The 25924-nt window shown below is 42.3% G+C and overlaps 1 protein-coding gene and 1 pseudogene across 1 annotated transcript in view; one reads left to right on the forward strand and one right to left on the reverse strand.

The window, feature by feature from the left end:
* dlg4a (discs, large homolog 4a (Drosophila)) overlaps positions 1 to 25924 on the reverse strand; it is a 174325-nt gene that overhangs the window by 118404 nt on the left and 29997 nt on the right. The window lies entirely within an intron of this gene.
* Positions 21249 to 22078, forward strand: LOC148409166 (uncharacterized; annotated as a pseudogene).

Raw genomic sequence — 25924 nt, forward strand, 5'->3', positions numbered from 1 at the left:
TTATCCCTGAGTTGTTTACTTCCTACTGCATTTTTGGTTGGTACTTTGTCTTTTCTATTTTTCTCGGCTCAGTGATCATTTTATTTGCCACTTTGTCCCTTCCAGTTGTTCTTCTGTAGACTCCGCTCCCTCGTTGCCTCTCCTTATTTAGACATTGACTGTAGGACACTTTTGTCTCTTTGATTGGCACTTTGTGATTTTTTGTTGTTCTTTATCATGTTGGACTTTGTTGTTTCCACCTTTGGCATGCGCCAAAAATCTCTGCATTCGGAACTCCACTCGTGTGTCTGGTTGGGGTCCTTACTCTTTTCCATGTCCCGCAGGTATTCATGACAAGCTGTCTGGACAGTGGACAGGGTACACCCTTAACTTGTTAACAGCCAATCACAGGGCACACAAGATAAAACAACTATTCACACCTAAGGACGATTTAGTGTTCAATATACCTAGCATGCATGTTTTTGGTGAAGAGGAGGAAATTGGAGTACTTGGAAAAAAAACTACACAGGCAAGGGGAGAGCATGCACACCCCACACAGAAAGGCTGAATCCAGGGGTCCTCTCTCCTCCCGCCGTAACACAAACATATGAACTGTTGAACTAAATCATTTCCAAAACACTCTTTCGGGTGCAGCCCACGCGGACCGGAACTAGTTGATCCGCGGACCGGTACCGGTCCACGGTGGTTGGGGACCGCCGGCCTAAAGGTAGTCTCAATTGAGCCATGGTATTCCACATGTGTGAAAGAGAGCGCCGGTTGAACTACGAACGAGCTGGTGTCTTTCCTTGGGAAGGTATGCCGAGGGGGTTGGATGTAGACCAAACTCTAAAGCTCTTATGTTATCATATGTTTGAATTAAATGGTTTGTGAAGATTTGATTCGAATGTCCATGCAGCTTAAAAAATCGTTAATTTGTTTTTTTTTATTTCCAGGTTGGTGCATTTCTCTGAGGTTGAGAAATAATAGATGTATATGAGTGTCTAGCGTTTTCTGTTAAGTAAAATTGACCTGCTCTACCTCAACGTATTTAAGGGCCAACAGTCTCAATGGAGCCACGGTATTCCACACGTGGTAATACTGCATTGTGTGAAAGAGAGTGCCGGTTGAACCCCGAACAAGCTGGAGTCTTTCCATGGCAAGGTGTGCAAGGGGGTGGCAGTCATCTAATAAACGCTGCCCCTGCCAAATGTGCTCACATGAACATATTTAAGGAATGACTGCATCCATCAAAAATGCTTGTGCATTAACAGCATTTTTTAAAACAGCATTTCATTGTGATATCACATCCCTCGTACTCTGGATTTTCCATATTAATAACAAACATGACTTTGGTTCAATGTACGTAATTGATTCTCCAGGTTTCACATTTCAAAATATCCTGTAACATGTTCCATATTTCAGTCTTCAATTTTGACTTTTGTATTTAAAATCGACATTTTAGGACTGACACAAGTTCTCCAATGACATAACATACAAAGGCTACAGAGGCTACATGAGTCTCGGTCTAATTTTATCCCCTCCTAAATGTACTGCTTAAATTAGATGGAATAGCGAGGGGGTGTCCCGATCCAACCTTTTATTTTTTTTTCTGATACAATACTGATTATGTAATCTAGAGCAGTGGTTCTCAAAGTGGTGTCTGTGAATCTCCTGGGGATCGTGGCCTGACTGCAGGGGCTCCATGTAATTGTTTGGGTTATTAATAATATACAGTGGTATGAAAAAGTTTGGGCACCCCTGATCATTTTCCTTTATAAATCATTGGTGGTTCGGATCATCAATCTCAGTAAAATACATCATGTAGCATGTAAACACAATGATACTTGAGAAGTGAAGTAAAGTTCATAGGATTTACAGAAAGTGTGCAATAATTACTTTAACATAAGTAGACAGGTGCATACATTTGTACACCCTTGCTGTTTTATTGATTTGAATACCTTTGGGAATATTATTGGAGGGGAAAAAAAATTATTCGGCTAGCACTGACGCATCAATGCTCCCTAAATCAATACTCGTGCTGGGGTGAGCGCAAGGTGATGCCAGGGGAGGCGTGGATGACCGCAGAGAAAAGACTTTGTTTTGTCATTTTTGTTTGACAAAATAAAACGAGAACACAGACAATAAAGGCAGAGGCAAGTGGAACAGAAACGTGAACAAAACCCCACAAGCCCACAACAACCAAACCCAACCAAACATGTCAATTGAATATGAATGACATAAAATGACATTAGTTTTAGTTATTACATAGTTATTTCAGTACAAAGTACATTCTTCTTTTTTTTCTCAGACTTTCATGACTTGCTTGTAGAGTTTAAAGCGGACCGGTAGGGAGTCTCACTCTAACACATATACAGCTCTCTCTAAGCGGTCTGATAGGGAGGTCTCACTCTGCTGCATAAACTAGCAACCTCAAAGCAGACCGGTAGGAAATCTCAGAGCAGGACGCTTTCAATGGCTGTGCCCACTAACTGCAGACTAAACTGAGGGGTGGACCTCTGCGGTGGAGGCTCCACCGAACCTCTAGGGTTTGATCGAACCCAGGTGAAGAACCACTGCATTAAGGCAAGCAAGTCTTCTAAGGGCATGACTTTCCTTGCCAGGGGACGGACCTCGGTCAAGAACAAAATGGAGAGGCTTCTTCTATTATGGATTAAAGAGGAGGAAACCGCCGGTGATATGTTCTCGTTTAAAAAAAGTTCTCGTTTAAAAATAAGTTCTTGTTTAGAAAAGTTCTCGTTTAAACAAAAAAGTCATTGTTTAAAAAAAAAGTTCTTGTTTGAAAAAAGTTCTCAGTTAAGAAAAAATAAATACAATTCTGCTGGTTCGTCTCTGCTCCCCTCCGCCTCCACCCACCACCAGCTCAAGTCAAGTCGCCCTAAAGGTAAATGTCATTTTTCCTTTGTATATTTATTTATTTTAACTGTACAGTAGATTATGTTACTAATTTTTAACGTGTATAAAGTCGTGATGTTTTTACCTAAGGTTTTTGCACGTGTTCCACACATCCACTAATTAACATAGGTTTGGATTGCCCGTCATTCGGCGAATTTGAGTTACGAGCATACCCGCTGAACGTATTAAGGTCGTAACACGGGGGCCCACTGTATTATTACAATGTTTTGTTGTTCATTGACCATAGATTGATCATTGATTGGCTTTAGTTTTAACAAAGGTCCTTTCACCTAACATACATGGGAACTTTCTGTACAGCGAGACATGCTTGAACATGTGTGACTGTATAAGCATCTTTATTTTTACTTATCCCTGCGTACTCCTTTGCAGACTACTTACCTGTTCTGTAAACTTGTGTATTTGAAGCTTCAAATAAAAGAAACCAGATAGGACATATTTGTTATATATATATATATATATATATATATATATATATATATATATATGATATGTATTTTTCCAGACTATTTTAGTATTCTCACCGAAAATCCTAAAAATTCCACAACAATTTGGTGTCAGAAGTGAGATAGCTGAAGATTCGTCTGTGAACCTCCAGGCATTGGTGGGTGGCCTCCAGGGTCTAATTCAGACTCCCCTCTACCTCAACAATAGCTCAAGAGAGGACTGACTTCTGGAGTGGATCCGGTCGACTTCACGTCTATCCAACAAACTCAACATTATCACAAGGATTTGGTGAGAAGTATAGTTTTTAAATTTTATTTCATTTCAAATTGAAGTTCAAATGATACTGTTGTAATTCAATTGGGAAGAACAAAAATGCATGTATATTCCAAATTTGTGACCAACAAATTTGTGTTGTAGTCCATTTCTGGCCAGGGTCGGGTTTTTATCCTGGGAAACCCGAGGAAAGAGTTGGTCTTCGGATGTTAAGTGTGACATCAGGGATCCGCTTATTAACAACTCTTGCTTGATTCAACTACTGCACTGTAAAATGATGTGATTTTTTGCAGTGTGGGTAGTTGATCAGCGGGCTTTTTTCTTTGTGCCTTCAAACAAAGTGATTCACGGCCTAAACGTTCCCTAGATTCTTTTTCAATATTTTGTTATGATCTTTTTTTATGTTTATCAATGGGTTTATTCCATAATTCCTTTAATCTAAATTGTGGGGACAAACACAAACTGTGGTTTTGCCCCAGGCTCATTTTATGTAAAATCCTACCCTTCACTGTACTGTCTACATTGCCCGGGGCCCCAATTTATGATTTTGAATGCTTTTCTTTTTTGGGAATCTATACGCTTGCTATCTCAATTTCATTGACACCCACACACCTACAATTTTAAGAAACTCCTGGCGCCAGGTCAAATGTATTTCACACTTAAACTTCACTTTCAAACCCATCAATGGAGGAATTTGGGTTCTTATCAATGGAGGAATTTGGCTTCTTAGGAAAAACACACACACGGACACAAACATACACCATTGGTGAAGAATTCTCTATCACGTAATAGATTCACTGTCACATAATGTTTTCAAAAGGCCACACAACATGTTCACACCTTCTTTCAAGTCTCTCTCTAATCATTAGAGTCTAATAGATGACGCTGACCGCTCACACAGCACCATTTTTTTTTTCTTTTTTCAACTCACACACGCTACAAAGATTTGTTCCAACTTCCTCATTCTCTGGCTAAGGTGCCTGGCACTTTTGGAGCCTCTTGTAATTTGAATCAATTGAAGGGTTTGAACATATTCGGAAAGACGAAAATTCGATTTTTAACCAAATTTGCCACAAGTACATACTCAGAACTAAAGCCATTGAAGGCATCCAACCTGTTTGTTTTTTGCTTGAAACAGAAGTCATTGTACCATGTTTTGATTGTGCGGTGGGGCCCGTGTTTCCAGTAAAGGAGATTTGTGACATGCAACTCCAACGCAACAATGTTTGGTTTGGTTTTGAACATTAAGATCTTTGGGCTGTTCATGCTGCTATTCATTGAATGGCACCTACAATACCTAACCCGTACAAAAGTTTGGCTACAATTGAATGGGTTAATTCATACACACAAAGGTAGTGAAAGGAGTAACTGAAAGTTTTTGTCAGCAGTGAACATACATCAGACCTTTGACAGAGAAACATCCTGTGGAGGATTTTCGACTTTAACGCTTAAGCCTTCAAAAAAATTGCCTAACTGCACAGGGAGCAATTTTGAAAATACACACCACATACGTTTAAGAGGGGATGAAGGAAAACATGATGAGATAGCTTGATTGATGCAGGAATATTTTTCAGGTTCTTTTATCAGTCACCTGCTCTTGCCCACTAGCAGCAAGTTTGTGTTGTTACATGTTGATGCAGCCGCCAAAAATGCTTATATTTTAGTATCACATGCTGCTTCACTCATTCTCAAGGAGCAGAAAACCTCCCATTTGTCTGCTTCCAGGTATCTTAAGTACCACACATCCTTTTTGGACATGCTAAATGTTGAAGTGAAATGGTGCACCACTTTAAACCCTGCCTCTATTCTGCCCTTGCTTGACGACAGTGAACAATACAACTGCTTGACTGAACTTCTCCTTTGTACTTCCAGACCTGACATAAAGGACAGGTTTCTTGCTGACCTGATTTTTATGTTGATGTTTTTGGCACTAACCTTGATGTTGTTTGTTTTGTTGTCTTTGATTTTGTTATGGAGCGTTGTGGCCCTCTTCCATGTCACCTCTCAGCACAGGTAGCAGAGCTCATTGCTCCCACTGAGGCTTGTAATTTGCCCTGTCACTTTTTATTCTGATGCTAGATATGGATTTTGGGTTGTCCATGATTTCGGGGGATTTGTGGAAATGTTAGAATTTCATGGAATCCGATGGGAAGTCAGTCCTCTACCACTCTCTGATTGCTGAGCTCCTGGAGGCCATCTTGTTGCCATTCTCTATCATAATTTGTAAATGTTCAGCATACGCCAATCGTTTTTACCCTGTGTCATTGGGAAGCACAAATGTTGATGTTGCAGCCAAAGCTGCCGCATCTAAACCACTCACTTATACCTACACCTTTTTACCTGCATGCAATGTCACATTTAATTCAGTTGCGTCACTGAATGACATGAAATAGTTTGCCAGCTCAGTGAAAAGGCTCAATGGAAACTGTCTGTGGCCATTTTCAATGTGATTATTAACACCTAGTTGGGACGAAATTAAACTCTTTGCATACCAAAGCATTTTTGACTTTCTTTACTTTGGAGATGTGTCATTAGGGGGGAGGTTATAAAATCACCACAAACCAGTTCACATAAGGTTTCATTGCATTCGCACATAAACAACATGAGGCCTGTTTCAATAGGGACAGGTAAAGGGGTTACACTCCAACACTTATCTGCACACCCATCACCTACACGACGATTTGAACATTTTAGGATGGACTGTATCAAGCTCATGGCATCGGAGGACAGAAGGCAATGTGTGGTAAAGGGTGACATGTGTGACATGAGGCTTTTCCCACCTCTGTATTAACGCAGTGGCAAATGCACTGCTGAATGAATTTTTCCAAGAGGGGGAATTCCCACCAAAACTTCTAGTGATATTGGCACTCATTTTCTAAATGAAGCCATTAAACATATAGGAGATTATCTGCGCATTAACATCTCAAAACACTGTTTATATCACCCAATCAGTAGCAGCACTGTTGAGAGAGAAAACAGCACACTTAAAAACACATTGGCAAAGTGCTGTGAGTAAACAGCCCTCCCCTAGACAAAAGACCTGCCTATTGTGTTGATGTACATAGGAACAAGGACGCAAACACGCTCCATGCTCAGTCTTTTTCGTGTGCTTTTTGTCACTTTATTTCGTGTTGGTCTGGAACCGCCGAACAAAACGCAGTATTGTGGGAAGATGCAATGTTGTCGTACTGTATTAATCCTTCTTCTGCCTTGTTTAATAGTGCCCAGTGCTCATGTGATGAAGGCCCTCCGGAGAAAGAATCGCAGCCCTGAAGTTGGCATGGGTTCCATACCAGGTCCTCCTCACGACACTGACAGCGATCAAGGTCGCTGAGAGAGTTACCTGCGTTCACGCCAGTCAGTGCATAACTGGTTTCATCTGTGCCAACGCCATTTTAGACAGCCACCACCAAACGACTGTCCAGTGCTCTCAAAGAAGGCGTGGCATGGCAAGCCACCACCCTATGTTGTCGGTGCCTTGATTTCAACTCATTACAAATGTCATCACCATTCCTGTCAGGAATCCACCAGCCGACAGCAACAGAACACCCCATGGACTCTGGAATGGACTCTTTGTACAGTGTATAAATGCTAATATCAGAGATTATGGTTGTAATCCAATTTTTTTTTCCGATAAATCCAATATTTATATCAACTTGTGACGTCCCTAAAAATAGCCAAACAAGTGCTGTATCAAAAAGGGACGTAGCCACTGCTGAGATGTTTATACTAAGCACATTAGGTAACATATTTGACATATATCCAACAAGGGGTAAAACCTTTCCACCTAACTTGTTTACTTATGAGTTAGTTACCTAAGTAATATGTTCATATATTATCAGTACAGCTGTGCTTCATTAATTCAAACCCAAAGAAGTAATTATACAGTCTTTATAGAGGGTTTTTTTTTAGTTTGTTTTTGGTTTATAATATTTGGGTAAAGGTGTGTCTGAGGATACCTGTCACATTTAATTCCATAGACCTACATAATTATATGTCTTTACATTACAGACATTCAGTCCCATGCAGCTATTTAGTGCATTATTATTATTTATTTTTCAAATATTAGGGTAAATGGGTGTTGGAAAATAGTTGGCCCAAAATTAGTCACTGCAAGTGCAGTAAACTGGAGGCTTGCCTTGCCGAGATTAAACAATGGATGTCTTCCAATTTTCTGCTTCTCAACCCTAATAAAACTGAGATGTTATTTATTGGCCCTGCTCATCATCAGCACTTGCTTAAGAATACCACGCTGAACCTAGAAAACTGTATTATTTCCCAAAGTAGTTCTGCAAAAAATCTCGGCGTGATATTTGACTCCACTCTCTCCTTTCGAACACATATTAATAACATGACAAGAACGGCGTTCTTTCACCTCCGCAATTTAGCTAAAATTCGCCCTATTCTTTCTCTTAGCGATGCAGAAACATTAATTCATGCATTTGTTACGTCGCGCCTAGACTACTGCAACATTTTGTTTTCTGGACTTCCCATGTCCTACATTAAAAGCCTGCAGTGTGTACAGAATGCAGCAGCGAGACTATTGACAAGGACGAGAAAGTTTGATCATATTACTCCGATTCTAGCTGACCTGCATAGGCTTCCAATACACGTGAGATGTGATTTTAAGGTGCTGTTAATTACTTATAAAATTTTACACGGTTTAGCTCCCTCCTATCTCGTCGACTTAGTATCACCTTATGTTTCGTCCCTACAACTTCGATCGCAAAATGCCGGTTTGCTATCGACCCCACGGGCTAAAAAGAAGTCTGCGGGATCAAGGGCATTTTCCATTCGCGCGCCAGTACTATGGAATGCCCTACCTATGGAAGTTCGCGCAGCCACCCTCAGTAGAAATCTTTAAATCCCGACTAAAAACACATTTATATTCAAAAGCATTTAGTTAATTGAGCCTGTCTGCAGCTTTCTTCTATTTTCTTTTTTCCTGCCCCCCTCTTCCGTCTTGGAGAGGGGGCTAGCTAGATGGTGAGGGTTGACTTGACCGCCTCTAATGGGCCCTGCGTCGATCGACCATCGCGGGTTAGTAGATGGGGTGTCTGTGGTCCACCTGGTTGGAATGTGGGATTGTTCCTGCGAATGGCTTTGCCTGCTGTCAAGACATCACTGCACTATATAGCACAATATGTTTTCTGTAATTTATATTGTTTATGTGTATGTCTGTATTTGGTACATGCAGCATCCACTTCAACCTGTGGGCCTGGAAGGGGGCTCCTCCCACCTGTGGTCCCTTCTGGAGGTTTCTGATTTTCCCCAAATTGGGGTTTTTGAGTTTTTCCTTTCCCTTCTGGGAGCTTTGACAGGGGATGCTGTTGTGTACCCTATACTGAAAAGGTGTCTCTGTACGACGTATTTTCATTCTGTGAAGCCCTTTGAGACTTCGGTGATTTAGGGCTATATAAATAAAATTTGATTGATTGATTAGTTAAAATGACTACTGATACCAGCGTTTTATCCAAAAAAAAAAAAAAAAGAGACAACTTCCTATGTGTACTTCAATTTCCTTGCATAACAAACAGTCCAAATTGGCCTTTCCTATTCCAATCTTCAATCCATTCTGCTGGATCATGATTTTGAATCCAAAAGGAGGTCAAAATCTATTTATTTATTGACGAGTTAAAGGTACCAACCAAGCACGTTACAGTTATCAGTAAATTTGGTTCACCAATTCCATTCCAAAGCTGTAATTATACGATTCAATCCAATGTGCTTAATAACAGTGTATTTTGTGTGTGATATTTTTAATTATTTATTTTTAATATTAGGGTAAAGGTGTGTGTGAAAATAGCTGGGACATTCAACCCCATTATACATCTTTACAGCCCAGACATTCAGTTTCATGTTAGTAGTTATTCATAGTATTCATTTTTTAAGTATTAGTGTAAATGAGCATCTGAGAAGAGCTGGTGCGAAATGAATTAAGATGACTACTGATATTTTATAGAAAAAAGAAACATCTTTCCTCTGTATTCTTTAATTTGTGTGCAGAACAAACAATGCAAAATGGTGGCCTTTCTCATTTCATTCTTCAATCCAATCCGCTGAGTCAAAATAATTAACCCATGCTTAGGTAAAAATATCCCAGTCTTCTCAAAAAGCCATACTTAGCCAGGGAGTGGATTGGGAAAGCATGTAGCAATGAAGCATCCCAAATATTGCAGTGAAATGAGAAGAAACAAGCATCTTGCATGCTGTTTCTTTGGCTCAGCCTTCACGTGAACAGCAGGAACACTGAAAGCTCACTCTGCTGCCCTCACACACAAACCATACTACTCGGCATCACATATTCCTGCTTAAATGTCTTGCAGAACCATCCAGCTGCGTAAATTTTACATGCCAGAATGGAATCATCACCAATAGTGATGACCCCGATAGCTGCATTATGCATTAGGTATGCTGTGCATGTTATACTTCAAAAATGTTTTGAAAAGCTCCCTCTCCAAATTGCAACACATTTTCTGGACTCGTTTATTCAACTTCTTCTTTTTAATGGCTGGCTGCAGGGCTTTAAAATAGATGATGCACTAAGGGGAGTAATGGTTAAATCGGAACACAACCTTAAATAACACCCAGAATATAATAATGACAGGCTAATGCATGATTTTCCAACAACGAGCTCAGAATGTGATACAGCAATTGCCTCTCTAATTATATAAAGCTAGCACTTGACTTTCTTCGGCCTATGCTACAGCTCCTCCTCAGCTAAAGTAGACGGCTGTGTGCTGTCCAAGTATGTACATGGACCATCCCATGGCAGCTGTTTGCTGTCTTGATGTTTTAAATGGTGCGTAAAACATGGTTGAAAGATAGCCACTGACTGTCACATCATGCTTCATTTTGTTGCCTGTCGATTGTTGAACTGCTGCAAGCTGACTGTGCTCTGGTGCTGTGGGGCAATGCAAACTCCATGTGTTCAATAGTCCCAGCAAAAGACACTGTACATTCTTGGGTTTGTTGGACACTGTTGGGTTTGAAGTGGGCTCGATACCCCACAAATTACCCAAGGAGAGGTGTAAATAACAACACAGGAGTCAGAGATTAAGTTTTACCACTGCAGTGGGGAAAGCTCCGTGTCAGCCTTGTTGCAAAGTCTCTCTCCTTTGCCTTTCTATTGAAAAGTTGTTGCTGAGTCGTGGCGGGTCTCATATTTTAACCGACGCACAACACGACTGTTGTACACTATGGCAGAACTTGCAGATAACCTACGGTCCAGGCCTCGACCTTAACATTCGGCCACGACCTTATCATTGTTTTCAACACACACACACACACACGTAGACATACTAGATAAAGAGGCATCGTGGGGTCTGGAAAAGTAGGCGTCTGGAAAAGTAGCAGTTAGAGTACATGAAGAAATGCGGTTGCACTAATGTATCAGCCGGTTTATCATTAGTTTATCCAACAGACCCACGTGCACAGCCTTGTAAAATCCAAAACAACTGCAACTCCTCTCTATTTGCCATTCACAGATTAACACATTCACATAGGGAACCTATTCTCAGCAACTGAATAAAAAATGGAGGAAGTTCAACCAGTGTTTACAGTGAGTCTTTGCCGAATGCATCCCTTCATGAACACAGTGGATTTTTTTCCCCGCCAAAACACACCACTTTAAGCAATTTATTTAACACATGAACACTAAATTTTAAAGTTTCAATTATTAATATCTGAAACAATCAATATGAGGTAATTATTCAAGTATTTTTTGTCTGGGCCACCCAAGTGATGTAATGTAATTCTACTACTGTATTCAAGTTGAGTCATGGGGGCAGCAGCTTGAGCAGGGAAACCCAGATTTCGCTCTCCCCAGCCTCTTCGTCCGGCTCCTCTGGGGCAGTCCCAAGCCAGCTAGGAGACATAATCTCTCCAGCATGTCCTGGGTTGTTCCCTGAGTCTCCGCCTCGTGGGACATGCCCGGAACACCTCACCATGGAGACATCCTAACAAGATGCACAAACTACCTCAGCTGGCTGCTTTCAACGTGGGGGGGGAGCGACTCAACACTGAACCCCTCCCAGATGGCTGAGCTTCTCACCCTATCTCTTAAGTAGAGCCCTGATATCCTACAGAGGAAACTCATTTTGCCCGATTATATCCATAATTATTTAGTCACGACCCACAGCTCGTGACTGTAGGTAAGGGCAGAAACGCAGATCGACAGGTAAATCGAGAGCTTTGCCTTCTGACTCAGCTCTTTCTTTACTACATCAGACTGGTACAGAGTCTGCTGCTTATGGTGAGGCAAGCTTCCAGAAAAAGAATGTCTCAAAGACTCCATTTGATGAAAAACATCAATGAAGTCATATTTCCCTTGCCCGGAGGAGGGTCACCAGAGCCCCCCTCTGGAGCGAGGCCTGGAGGTCGGGCTCATTTGTGAACGCCTAGTGGCGCCTAGTGGCTGGGCCTGCACCCAAGAGCGCCCGAAGAGACAATCTGGGTCCCCCCCTCAAATGGACCCCCCCTCAAAAATAAATGTTACAACTTTTTTCTTGTCCAATGAAGAAGTGTTCCCTCATTTTTCAAAGCTAATGGACTGAAAACTCCTCAAAAATAGTCCACGAAGTAGAAGTCTAAAAATACCCAAACAAGTGCTGTGTTTAAAAGGGACGTAGCCACTGCTGAGATGTTTATACCTAGCACATGGGTTAAATACTGTATTTGACATAGATAAAATCTATCTACCTTACCTGTTTACTTATAAGTTAAAGGTATCAAAGTATTATGTTACTTCAGTCCCCATGTAGTTGTTTACAGCATTATCATTATTTATTTTTCAAATATTAGGGTAAATGGGTGTTGGAAAATTGCCGGCACTACTGATACCTGCGTTTTATCAAAAAAAGAGGCACTTTCCTATGTATACTTCCATTTTAGTGCATAACAAAACACGTATATGAAATTATTAAATGCCCATGGAGGCATATTCACATCATTCATCCCATAATGAGTTTGTTGATTGCAGTAGCTTGTTGATTTGCCTCTGCGACCTCCAAAGCCACACTCCGCGTGGCCAGCCGCTGCCTCTGGAGTCCCAGAGACCAAAAAAGCTCGATAGGACTCCTTCTTCACCTTGATGGCATTCCTCACCAATGGTGTCCAGCGGCATCCTCCCCCACCATCAGAGCCAACAAACCACCAGGTGGTGATCAGTTGACAGCTCTGCCACTCTTCCCCCAAGTGTCCAAAACATGCGGCCGCAAATCCGATGATACGACCACAAAGTCGATCATCCAACTGTGGCCTAGGGTGTCCTGGTGCCAAGTGGACATATGGACACACCTATGTTTGAACATGGTATTTGTTATGGACAATCCGTGCCAAGCACTGAAGTCCACTAACAAAGCACCACTCGGGTTGAAATGTGGGGGGGCGGTTCCTCCCAATCACGCCCCTCCATGTCTCACTGTCATGGTCCACGTGAGCATTTAAGTCCTCAAGCAGAACAAAGGAGTCCCCAGAAGGAGCACTCTCCAGCACACCCTCCAAGGACTCCAAAAAGAGTGGGTACTCTGAACTGCTGTTCGATGCATAGGCACAAACAAAAATCAGCACCCATCCCCCTACCCGAAGGCGGGTAGAGGATACCCTCTCGTCTATCGGGGTAAACCCCAATGTACAGGCGCTGAGCTGGGGGGCAATAAGTATGCCCACAGCTGCTCTGCGCCTCTCACTGCGGTCAACTCCAGAGTGGAAGAGAGTCCTCCCCCACTCAAGAGGACTAGTAACAGTCTCACAAGAGACTGTTTGAATTGGGGATTAAATAATAAGTTTTCCATGTAGACACCAGTCAGGAGCAGGCTCAATATGTAATCTTACAGGTAAACGCTTCTGATTTTTCAAACAATATGGCAAATTTGTAGGATCCTATGGTCCCGCTTTATGCCAATTGGTTGATCATTTCCATCCTTGTGGAAAAGAAAAGTTAAAATCAGAGGAAGTAAGATGGGAGTGGGGTATTATGCAATGATTAGTAATATGCTGCCCACTAAACAGAATGAGCCGTCATGATCATGCTTTTAGCTCACACACAATCCCACAATGCAAATTTCATCTGGGAACATGTATACTGAGCTGTAATCAAGCCCCCCAGGCAAATGTATTGCACTGCTTTAACCACCGTACACTGCCTGGCTGACACGCCTCTACAACATTGTGTGGATGTCGGGGACAGCACCCCTGGATTAGCAGACTAGTCTCGTGGCTCCCCCTTTTTAAGACAGGGGACTGGAGGGTGTATTCCAACTAGAGGTAAGAGCTTAACCCCAAGCCCGACCCGAATTCTGGCCGGGTCGGGCCTTTAACATCATTCCTTACATTCGGGTCGGTCGGGCCGGGCTCCTATCTCGCTGACTTTTTAAAAAAAAAAAATATATGTTTATAAAAATGTATACTAAAACGATGTGTGGAATGTGGATACTAACAACTCCGATGCAAATCATTAAAATAAAGAATGTTATTCTGTATTGATTTATTTAGTTTGTTGATGCAAATGTATTGTTTTTCTGTGTTCTTACATTTCGATCATTTCATTAGATTTTCTATTTTCAGACCAAAACAAAGAAAAAAAAAACTTCAAGCTTTCATTTTAAATTTCGGTTAAAAAATCACTATAGAAATAACTGTCATATTTTTTCCTATTTATTTCATTTGCATTATTCAATTTAATCGAATTTGTTTCCAGTGGGGGTTGGACTCCGCCAAGTCACCTTTTGTCACCAATTCTGTTCATTACTTTTATGGACAGAATTTCTAGGCGCATAACTTCTAGGGATCCTCAGCATTGCATCTCTGCTTTTTGCAGATGGTGTGGTGCTGTTTAGGCCATGACCTTCAAAACTCACAGGAGCGGTTCACAGCCAAGTGTGAAGCGGCTGGGATGAAGATCAGCACCTCCAAATCTGAGACCATGGTCCTCAGTCAGAAAAGCGTGGAATGCCATCTCCGGGCCAGGAATGAGGTCTTGCCCCAAGTGGGGGAGTTTAAGTATCTTGGGGTCTTGTTCAAGAGTGAGGGTGGGATGCAACGGGAGATCGACTGAAGGATTGGTGCGGCACCTGCTGTAATGCGGACTCTGTTCCAGTTTGTCGTGGTGAAGATATACCGACTGATCTATTTACCGGTCAATCTACGTTCCTGCCCTCACCTATGGTCACGAGTTGTGGGTTGTGACGGAAAGAACAAGATCCCGGATACAAGCGGCCGACTTTTCCGGGCTCTCCCTTAGAGATAGGGTGAGAATCTCCGTCATTCGGGAGGGACTCGGTGTCAAGCCACTGCTCCTCTGCGTTAAGAAGAGCCAGTTGAGGTGGCTCAGGCATGGTTAGGATGCCTCCCTGGGGAGGGGTTTCAGGCATACCCTACAGAAAAGAGCCCCCAGGGACGACCCGAGGACACGCTGTGTGTCTCTCGGCTGGCCTGGGAACACCTGTGGATCCTTCCGGAGCCTGTTCAGCCCACGCTTGGTTGCCATCAAACAGGAAGGGTACACAAATGAGTGCAGTGAAGAACACCACATTACATAACATTGATTTTGGTCGCATGATCTACTGTACAGCTAAATTAAATAACATAAATATACAAAGGAAAAATGACATTTACCTTTGGGGCGACGTGACTTGAGCTGGTGGTGGGTGGGGGCGGAGGGAAGCAGAGACGAACCGGCAGAATTTTTTTTTTTTCTTAAATAACTTTTTTTTTTAAAAATGACTTTTTTTTTTTAACAATGACGTTTTTTGTTTAAACGGGAACTTTTTTTTAAACGAGAATTCATTTTTAAACGAGAACTTTTTTTTAAACGAGAACATATCACCAGCGATTTCCTTCTCTTTAATCCATAATAGAAGAAGCCTCTCCATTTTGTTGTTGACCGAGGTCCGTCCCCTGGCAAGGAAAGTCATGCCCTTAGAAGACTTGCTTGCTTTAATGGCTTCCTTGTTCTTGAGAATTTTACCGATTGTCGAGCGGTTACATCCATACTCACTAGCAAGGTTAACTATGCTTGCGCCTCCTTCGTATTTTTTTATTATCTCCTGCTTCGATTCTATTGTCATCATTCTCTTACTTCTTCCTTTACCGCCACTTGCAATTTTAGGAGCCATGTCTAACAGATAAAAGTTTGCATAGTCTTCACAACACACCGACCAGCTCGCGCCATCAAGCAAGGTGAGTGAGTTCGGTCAATAACATATCGGCATTTCTGTGATAGACATGACGCCGGCTAATAGAATATCGACATCTCTGTGACTGGATTAATCTACCAATAGGATATCGGCATTTCCTTGACATGCGAGAAAATTTGTTTTGTTGATGCAGCAAAAAATAGTGCGGACACACTGACCGCCATGTTGGATGGTTCAAAAGGTTTTTGCGTAAGAGGGGGACAAAAAAAAACACTGCGGTCCACATGAAAAAAATGTAAGAAGGGGTTTATATATATATATATATATATATATATATATATATACAGTGGGCCCCCGGGTTACGAACTTAATCCGTTCAGCGGTTACGCTCGTATCTTGAATTGCTCGTATAGCGGGCAATCCAAACCCATGTTAATTCGTGAATGCGTGCAACGCGCGCAGAAGCCTTAGGTAAAATCATCACGCTGTATACATATATTAATATTAAGTGACATAATCTACTGTACAGTTGCATTAAATAACAAATACGAAGGAAAAATGACTTTTACCTTTGGAAAGACGTGACTTGTGCTGAGATAAGCAGAGATGAGCAGAGATGAATGCTCGAAGTCAATACAATAAATCAGATATGCTATTGGTCTTACAGTGTCAAAGTAACTTTTTCAGTCAGGGTTTTCTCTACTTCCTTCCATCCCAACCAGCTGTGCCATCAAGCTAGATAAAGGCGTTCGGCCAATAGCATATCGGCACTTCTGTGATTGACGTGTGACGCCGGCCAATAGCATCTCCGTGAGTGAGACCGGGTGACCTTAATCGACCAATAGCATATTGGCGTCTCCTTGACTGACTGATAATTATTCGCACTTTTTTTTTAAACGGTTGGAATGTATTGACATCTTATTGATTAAAACACATTTAAACCTGTGACGATTTTTTTGTCCTGCAATCGGCACACTTAATTTCATGTCAGCTGTTTTTCCCGACGTGAATTGAGCCGGATGGAGGCGGAGGGGAGGTTGAGTGTGTTGTATTTACTAGGCACCTCACTTAAAGCTTGTTCGAGCGTCAGTTCACCGTTGGTTACAACTCACAGAATTGCAAGAATGGCGCTGTCCCAAAGCATGTCGGGAGGTCGCCTACTAACATGACATGCAGTTTTGTCAAGCAACCATTATATGGCACTGTAATACCACCCGTAACAGGGTGCATAGAATAACCTTTTGAGTTAATACGGCAACGCAAATAGGCTATTGGTCTTACAGTGTTACAGTAACTCTTTCAGTCAGGGTGCAAATCACGGAGATACTAAAACATCATCCTCTTATTTCTTCCTTTACCGCTGCTAGTAATTTTAGAAGCTATGTCTAACAGATAAAGTTTGCAAAGTCTTCAAAACATTCCGTTTTTCACTCATTTTGTCTACTTCCTTCCATCCTGTCCCATCAAGCTAGATAAAGGCGTTCGGCCAATAGCATATCGGCATTCTGTGATTGACGTGTGACGCCGGCCAATAGCATCTCCGTGAGTGAGACCGGGTGACCTTAATCGACCAATAGCATATTGGCGTCTCCTTGACTGACTGATAATTATTCGCACTTTTTTTTTAAACGGTTGGAATGTATTGACAATTAATTAAAAAAAAACACACATTTAAACCAATTACAATTCTTTGTCCTGCAATCGGCACATTTAATTTCATGTCAGCTGTTTTTCCCTTTAGCTGTACAAACACTACACTTAAATGGTAATATATTTAGACACCGTGAGTGAGACAGTCAGTGTGAGGTTGTAAGAGCAATAGCGTTCACGTTACCGCCATAAGTATCTGTTAATGATTGTAGATGACGCAACTGCTGAATATGTTGACGCAGTTGGGCGAGAACATTTCTACATACTCAATGGCTGGTTTGACGGAATGCTCGTAAGACGAGAGGTTTGCTCGTAAGCGGAGGACAAAATTCTCCCTGATCCACGCTCGTAAGGCGAAATGTTCGCAAATCAGGGTGCTCGTAAGCCGGGGGCTGACTGTATATATATATATATATATATATATATATATATATATATATATATATATATATATAAAGTTTTGGCAGTATCCCGTATAATGATAAGTTTTCATTGCTGATGCGGGTTTATTTATGTTTAAATGCTCTGGAATATAGCCTGTGTAGCCCAGTTATGCGTTCGTGTTCTTCTGATGGGTATTCATTCTGACATGGGTTGGGAGTGTGGGCTGTTCTTTCCTCCCTTTGAGCTACTCCATGTGCAATTATCGTCATTGACAGACTCAGCATTAACAGAATGCTAAGTCAGTAACGGTTTCTAAACACACAAATAAAATCAGCCATTTGGCCACGAGGTGGTGCACCAACAAATAGAAATTGCCCTGTATATCAATGTGGTCTTTGCATACATACATGCTCCAACACTGTCAAAAAAGAGAAAATTATTTTTGTCACTTTTTTTTAAATTTAATTTTTGGAAATTTGTCTAAATTCCTGACATCCTCATATTTTAGGGGGCGGGGCAGTCTTTCACTCTTGCCCTCAGTGCAACACAACATGTCTGAGAAAGGGGCGTGTAAAAAACAGTGACGGAAACATGGTTCGAAGAAAAAAAGCCGACGTCGTGGAATACTCGGTCGACTTTTTTTTAACCAGCCTTACACACTCTTGTTTTCCCATTTAATAGCTTGGGTAATTTTAGAGAGAGATTTTACAAAGACTTATAATGTAAAACTGTAAAAATATTACATGATGTTTAACTGATACTTTGTCAATATTATTTTTTTGTCCTGAGGTGTAAAAAGAAATACATATTCAGCATGTGTTGCGCCATTTATTCAAGAGGAGGCTACTATTTGAGGAAATATCATATTTATATGCATACACGGAACCAAGCCCAGAACTCCCACATTTGTTAGTGGATCAATGCACCAATCACATGTGTTATCCGAAATTTAGTCTAGTATGTTTCATGGAGGAATCGGACAATATAACAGCTAGATACTCAACTATCACAGAAAATCAGTTTGGATGAGAGAAAAGATTGGCATAAAATCATTGTGCATAAATAACATGGTGCACAACCACGACATTTAACAACAGCACAGCGTTGTGACACAAGTGTTTTTGTGTTACATCGTGATCATCTGAACTGCACGTAATAAGAAGCATTACATGCTTTGTTTATGAATGTTACGGTTAGTCTTACAACAGGCTTTGTGAGTCCTTTTCAACTGCTTGACAACTGCTTTTTTACTGTACATGTAGGTTCACACGGTCTATTGGACTATTAAATGACGTGAGCTTATTTTTAGGAGAGTAAAAGTTAGCTCAACATTTGTTGAGCCATTAATTTGAGGGGTAAATCCTGAATGATAATACTGAAAGTATAACTGAAAAAATTGGTCTTGACTCAATTTAGTACTTGGTGTGAATTCTGGGCATTTTTATTGTTACTCATGGCAGCTGTGCTATAGATACTGTGTGTTGAAAAAATGTATTTCTGATTAATGTAATTTTTGAAAAATAATACACACAAAATAATCAATCATACACAAAAAATGTATAGCTCAGATTGTGAGAGAGGATATTGTAAAAAGACAAATACAGAAACCTCAATTTTACTGTCACAAAAGATAGTATTTGATTGTATATGTTGCACTAATATTCGCTCAAGTGCTTTTTTTAATTTTAAACAGGGCTGAGCCATGTCTCATGTTTTTATTCAAGATTTTGTATTGTTTTGTTTTACCTTTTAATGCAAATGTTCAATATCCTTGAGAACTGAAAGATATTTTTAAATGACGGAGTGTGTTCCCTTGCTATAACACGGTTCATCTTTTGTAATTTCCAGATTTTTTGTGTGCATTTTTTTGCCTAGCTCATATAAAGGTTTGAGCTTAAAAAGGAGAATGCAACAACTTGTTTAATAGCGGACTGATAACAGTGTGTGAAGTGAGGCCTAAAACATATATTATAAACAAGAAATAAAATGAACAAAAACATTGACATTTGTTTTCTTTTGTTATTTGCCAAGTAATTAGAGAATAACAGTAAAATATAACTATATGTTACTATAGCTTGTTCCATTCAGTGGTGGACTGCCAGGGCCAGCAAGGCCCTGTCTGCTGGCCTAACATAACCTGACATCATTATCATAACTATAATAAACTAGAATCAAAATAACTATAATGACAGTCAATTTAATTTCAAATTCAATTTTAAGAAATACATATTATATATTTTTTATTTATATAATTATTCTCCATATTCTATTCTTTTTGTGTCATATTAAATCCATTTGGTCACGCTTCTTCTAGTGTTGTAGTTTTAAGTTGGAGTTTTTAGCCAATTAGAATTCAGCTTACTTGTTTTGCCAGGCTTTATGTAATCTGCCTTTTCCAGAGGGTGCTTGGGCAGTGCTTCTCAAATAGTGGGGCGGGCCCCCTGGGGGGGGGGCGTGAGGTGATGCCATGGGGGGGTGCGGATCATCCCAGGAAAAAGGCTTTTTTTTTGTCATGTGGAATGTAATTGCAATAAAGTAATAATTTTCATCATTTTGTTTTAGTTTCAGTTTCACTTTGGTGCACTTGCTCCTTTTTTTCCGATTTAGACTAAGCTATAATCCGTATAAACGCGATAAAAATAATTAACAGTTGTTGAAAGTTGATTTATATTGCAATTTTCTGTGGTTAATGTTAAAAAGGATACATGTGTAGGTATACTTAAACAATTTTCATAAATAATAATCTTATTTATATTCAGTGCATAAACTAGGGGGGGGGCGCGAAAAGTTTTCTCTTTTCTAGGGAGGGTCTGGCAAAATATAGTTGAGAAACACGGCGCTAGGGCTTTCATGTCAACAGTTGCAGGCTTCTGCGCAAGCGCAGATGGATATATGAGTAGCCCGTACAACGTAATAGACAGCTGTAATAGCCAACTGAGTTATAGGATTCTAGATACCTCACGTTGAACGTGATGTGAATGGATGCTCAGTGCATTAAGGTAGTACAATGCTCAACAAGCAAACTACGTGGTGTTGGCTTTGCCTGATTGCTTGAGAAGAGTAGCTATGAGCTGACCTGTCCCGACTTGGCCATATTTCTGACTGGGCTACCAGGGGCGTGACCTAACCCTGGCATATAGTTCTGCTGGGAATGCCTTTTGTTTGCAATGGATCAATTTGGTGTTTGGAGCTACACTGGATTTGCAAACATCAATTGTTTAACCAAGGCAGCTGATTTAGCCTTAACTGGAGAGACAAACGATACTTTTCTATTTTACCACCACCCATCGAACCTTTGTCCGGTATTTTTCTTTATTTTTGAGGAATATTTCCATTCTTCGTTAGCTAGTGATTTGCTGATTCTCTGAACAGCCCCTAGCTTCGTTCGTCCCTGTTTTCGTGCAGCTCTGCTAGTGTAAGTGTTCGCTCAGCTGTACTAAGGTAAGCATGGCTTCGTGCACCTCCACCGCATCAGTCACTTGCAATGCCTGCACCATTCTTATGGAGAGGCTTTATCTCCAGAAGGACGTGTCCGTCAGCTAGGGCAGAGTAGTTTGATAATTGTAGATCAGACGGACACATCTGATAGTGCGGGCCGTAGCCCTCCAGGAATGCCACTAGCTTCGGCTAGTTCGGGTCATAGCCTACCCGCTAGTCCGGCTAGCATTAGCCCTAAGCAGCCTGCTAGCCGTAGTGAGCTTGTTCAGATGCATAATTGTTTTAGACCCCTTGCTACGCACACTCCATCTCAGTCTACTGGCTCCCGTACATTAGTTATAGGGGACTCCATCACCCGTAACATTAAGCTTAAAACGCCAGCCACCGTAATGTGTATTCCTAGGGCCAGAGCACCCGACATTGAAGCTCGTCTTAGGGAGCTGACACGCAAGAGGCCTAGACACCAGCTTAGTGCAAACAACACTAGTTACTCAGATATAGTGATACATTTTGGCTCCAACGATACTAGAATGAGGCAGTCTGAGAATACAAAGAAGAACATAGCTAGGACTTGTAATCTAGTTAGAAAGATGAGTCAGCATTGAGTTATTGTCTATGGCCCTCTGCCTGCAAGAGGCAATGATAAGAGGTTTAGCGGATTATTCTCGCTTAACCAATGGATGACTAGTTTCTGTAGAGAGCAGGGTTTCCAGTTTGTCGATAATTGGCCCTCTCTTTGGGGCAGGGCCGACCTGCTAAAGATGGATGGCCTTCACCCTAACTGGGAAGGCGTCATCACTCTTTCTAGAAACATAGATTACTGTTTGAGCCTTCCATGACTTCTCACTTTAGAGCTTGTCGGGTCGCAGGCAAGTAGCGAGCCTGCTAGAACGGGTGTGGAGTCGTTAAGGCTAGTGTTAACTGGCACTAGGCTGGAGTGCTACAACACACATAGTATACCTAGTCTTGGTCACTGCAATTCACACACTGTTTCAATACCTAATACTGAATCTCCTTGTGATAAGATTTCTGCTGAAGTGGTGTTGATTAAGGAAAGTAGCCGTGCCTCCTTAAGCGGTCAGATTAATGACATAGTACCTAGGCGGGATATTAATATTAATATCTGCGCTGTAGCCGTCAACAATTCAATTCCTACATTACTAATATTGCTAAGATTTTTTTACTACTCAAAATACAAACCAAGCCCAAGCCATCAAAATCTTGTTAGTATTAGTACTACCAACATTAAGACACAGAATAGTTCAGGAAAAATTTCCCAGTTTAAATTCGGCTTTATAAATATTAGGTTACTCCCCTCAAAAGCCCTTCTTGTAAATGATCTTATTACAGATCACAATCTTAAAGTGCTTGTTCTCTGTGAAACCTGGTTAATACGAAATGAAATTTTATCATTAAATGAGGCCTCACCCCCAAACTTTGTGGGCTCACACGATGCCCGGCCTTGTAAAAAAGAGGGAGGTGTCACCCTAATTTCACAACCAAGGCTTTAAGAGCCGTGATATTAACTCATCAACCACAGCTGCACTGAGCTACTGCCTTTTTCATTGGTTCAGTCGATAAGCTAACAAACGATCTTAATACGGTTCTTTTAAATTCCCTAAACGCTACAGCGTCGTTGAGACTTAAAACTCGTCTGAAGCGGCACTTTCCGTGGTTTACTGATGAATTGCATACGTTTACATTGTTAAGTAGACAACTTGAGCATAAATGGCGAACAACTAAACTCGAGGTTTTCCGTCAGGCCTGGTGCGATAGCTTGCTGAAATATAAAGAGGCTCATAGGTTAGCAAAAACAAATTACTTTCCCAAAATGATTGGTCTAACCCTAACCCTAACAACCCAAAATATTTATTTGATATGGTAGCAAAGCTAACGCAACAGCAGCAGATTAATCATAGCTCCCTCTATTCAGCACACAATTTCATGCGATTCTTTACTCAGCGGATTCAGCTAATAAGGTACTAAATAAAAAAGGTGCCACATACCCGTTCGGCTGTGATTGCTGATGCTATTTCGGACAATCAGGTTCATGAAAGTCTGGTAACCGTGTCCCAGTTTGAGTTCATATCCCTGGAGTGTCTTACACACCTGGGTAATGCAGCAAAGCCGACGTCCCGCATGCTCGACACGCTTCATGCAAACGTGTTAAAGACTTATTCACAATCTTAGGATCGTCTGTCTTGAATATTATCAATCTGTCACTCTCTCTGGCATTGTACCTGAAGCTTTTAAGATGGCCGTCATTCAACCATTACTTAAGAAACCTGATATGGCGGCGCGTGCACATGCTGCGGCTTCTCTCTCTCCGAGTGTGGCTACGTTTTCGTGCCTTTCGTCATGTTTGTCACAGTGTTTGTGTATGTCTTCCTTGCGTTTTCCCGTCTCTAAACGCAAGTACAGTCGGGAGTTTTTTCTGAGTGTCGCCAGGACACGATTTCATCACTTAAATCCCGTGCACCAAGAAGAGCTACGAGGCTGTGGTCTGCTACGGAGGCCTGTTCAATCACCGCCCCCCCAGTACTGCTGCTCGCCCACAGTGGAAGCGACACAATCGCCGCCTGCGTAAACAAAGGCGGGGGAAGCGCGGAGGTATCCGAGCTAGGCTAACAGCTAGCCCGCACAAGCCGGCTATCCCCACCATCTTGCTGGCCAACGTACGCTCTCTAGACAACAAAGTGGACTATATACGCCTTCTCCGGACTACACAGAAGACCGCTGGTGAATGCTGCACGTTCGTGTTTACCGAGACCTGGCTCAACAGCGGCGTAGCGGACCACGCCATTCAGCTCGAGGGGCTAGCATGCTATCGAGCAGACAGAGCCCTCGCTGCGGAGGGGAAGACGCGTGGCGGTGGTCTCTGTGTTTACATCAATAAGAACTGGTGTTGTGACATTGCTGTGGTCTGTAAACACTGCTCACTGTCTGTGGAGTTTATGATCATTAAACGCCAGCCCTTTTATCTGCCAAGAGAGATAACAGCCATACTGCTTGTGGCTGTTTATATCCCTCCCAGCTCGAGCGAGAACATCAGGAGCGAGGCATTGAATGAACTGTACCATCACATCAGTGAGCAGCAGACAGCACACCCAGATGCCTTCCTCATCCTGGCCGGGGATTTCAACCATGTGAACCCCAAGAGTATATTTCCGAAAAGACACAAAAACATAGACTTTCCAACTCGTGGCAATAACATCTTGGACCAGGTTTACACCACCCAGAAAGGAGCTTACAAGGCCCTCCCCCTCCCCCACCTCGGAGCCTCTGACCACATAACCGTGATGCTAATTCCAGCATACAGACCACTGGTTAAAGTCACCAAACCAGTCCGGAAAGAGGTGCGTGTCTGGCCAGAGGGGGCAGTGGAGGCACTCCAGGACTGTTTTAACACCACAGACTGGGATGTGTTTAAACAGGGGGCCACTTACAACAACACCACGGACCTCCAGGAGTACACTGACGTTGTCACTGCTTACATCACAAAATGTATTGACGATGTGACAGTGACAAAGACCATCTCTGTTCGGGCCAATCAGAAACCATGGCTGACAGGAGAGGTCCACAGGCTGCTAAAGGCTCGTAATGCTGTCTTCAGGGGAGGGGACGAGGAAGGCCTGAGGACAGCTAGGGCTAACCTGTCACGTGGAATCAGAGAGGCCAAGAAACACTACTCCAGGAGGATAACTCATCACTTCAGTGAAAGCAGGGATGCACGGAGCCTGTGGCGGGGGATACAGATGATCACGGACTACAAGCCCCCATCACAGAGTTGTGACAGCTCCACTTCTCTGCTAAATCTTCTAAATGACTTCTTCGCTCGCTTTGAGGCACAAAACAATACGTCGGCACAGAAAACATCACCTCCTCCTGGCGAACAGGTGTTAACACTGTCCCCTGACGCCGTGAGAAGGACATTTAGCAGAGTCAACGCTCGCAAAGCCTCTGGTCCTGATAACATCCCGGGACGTGTTCTGAAGGACTGTGCTGGAGAGGTCACAGATGTCTTCACAGACATTTTTAACATCTCCCTGAGCCAAGCTGTTGTTCCCACCTGCTTCAAAACCACCACTATCATCCCGGTGCCGAAGAAGTCATCACCCTCAAGTTTCAATGACTACCGTCCGGTAGCACTCACTCCCATCCTCATGAAGTGCTTTGAACGGCCAGTGCTGAAACACATCAAAACTGTCCTCCCACCCTCTATAGACCCCTTCCAGTTCGCGTATCGGTCGAATCGCTTGACTGACGACGCCATCACCACCACCCACCACTCAGCCCTCACCCATCTGGACAATAAGAATTCCTACGTCAGAATGCTGTTCATCGACTTCAGTTCAGCTTTCAACACAATCATCCCCCAACAGCTCATCACTAAACTGGACCAGCTGGGGATCAACACATCACTCTGCAACTGGCTGCTGGACTTCCTGACTGGGAGACCTCAGGCAGTTCGGGTCGGCAAAAACACATCCAGTACCACCATATTGAACACTGGGGCACCCCAAGCATGTGTGTTAAGCCCCCTCCTCTTCACTCTGCTGACCCACGACTGCACAGCACTGCACAGCTCCAACCTCCTCGTCAAGTTCGCTGATGACACAACTGTGGCGGGCCTCATCAGCAACAACGATGAGACCATCTATCGGAGCGAGGTGAGCCGCCTGGCT

The sequence above is a fragment of the Hippichthys cyanospilos genome, chromosome 18, assembly GCF_059441005.1.
Source record: "Hippichthys cyanospilos isolate Australia breed blue-spotted pipefish chromosome 18, RoL_Hcya_1.0, whole genome shotgun sequence".
Lineage (NCBI taxonomy): Eukaryota > Metazoa > Chordata > Actinopteri > Syngnathiformes > Syngnathidae > Hippichthys > Hippichthys cyanospilos.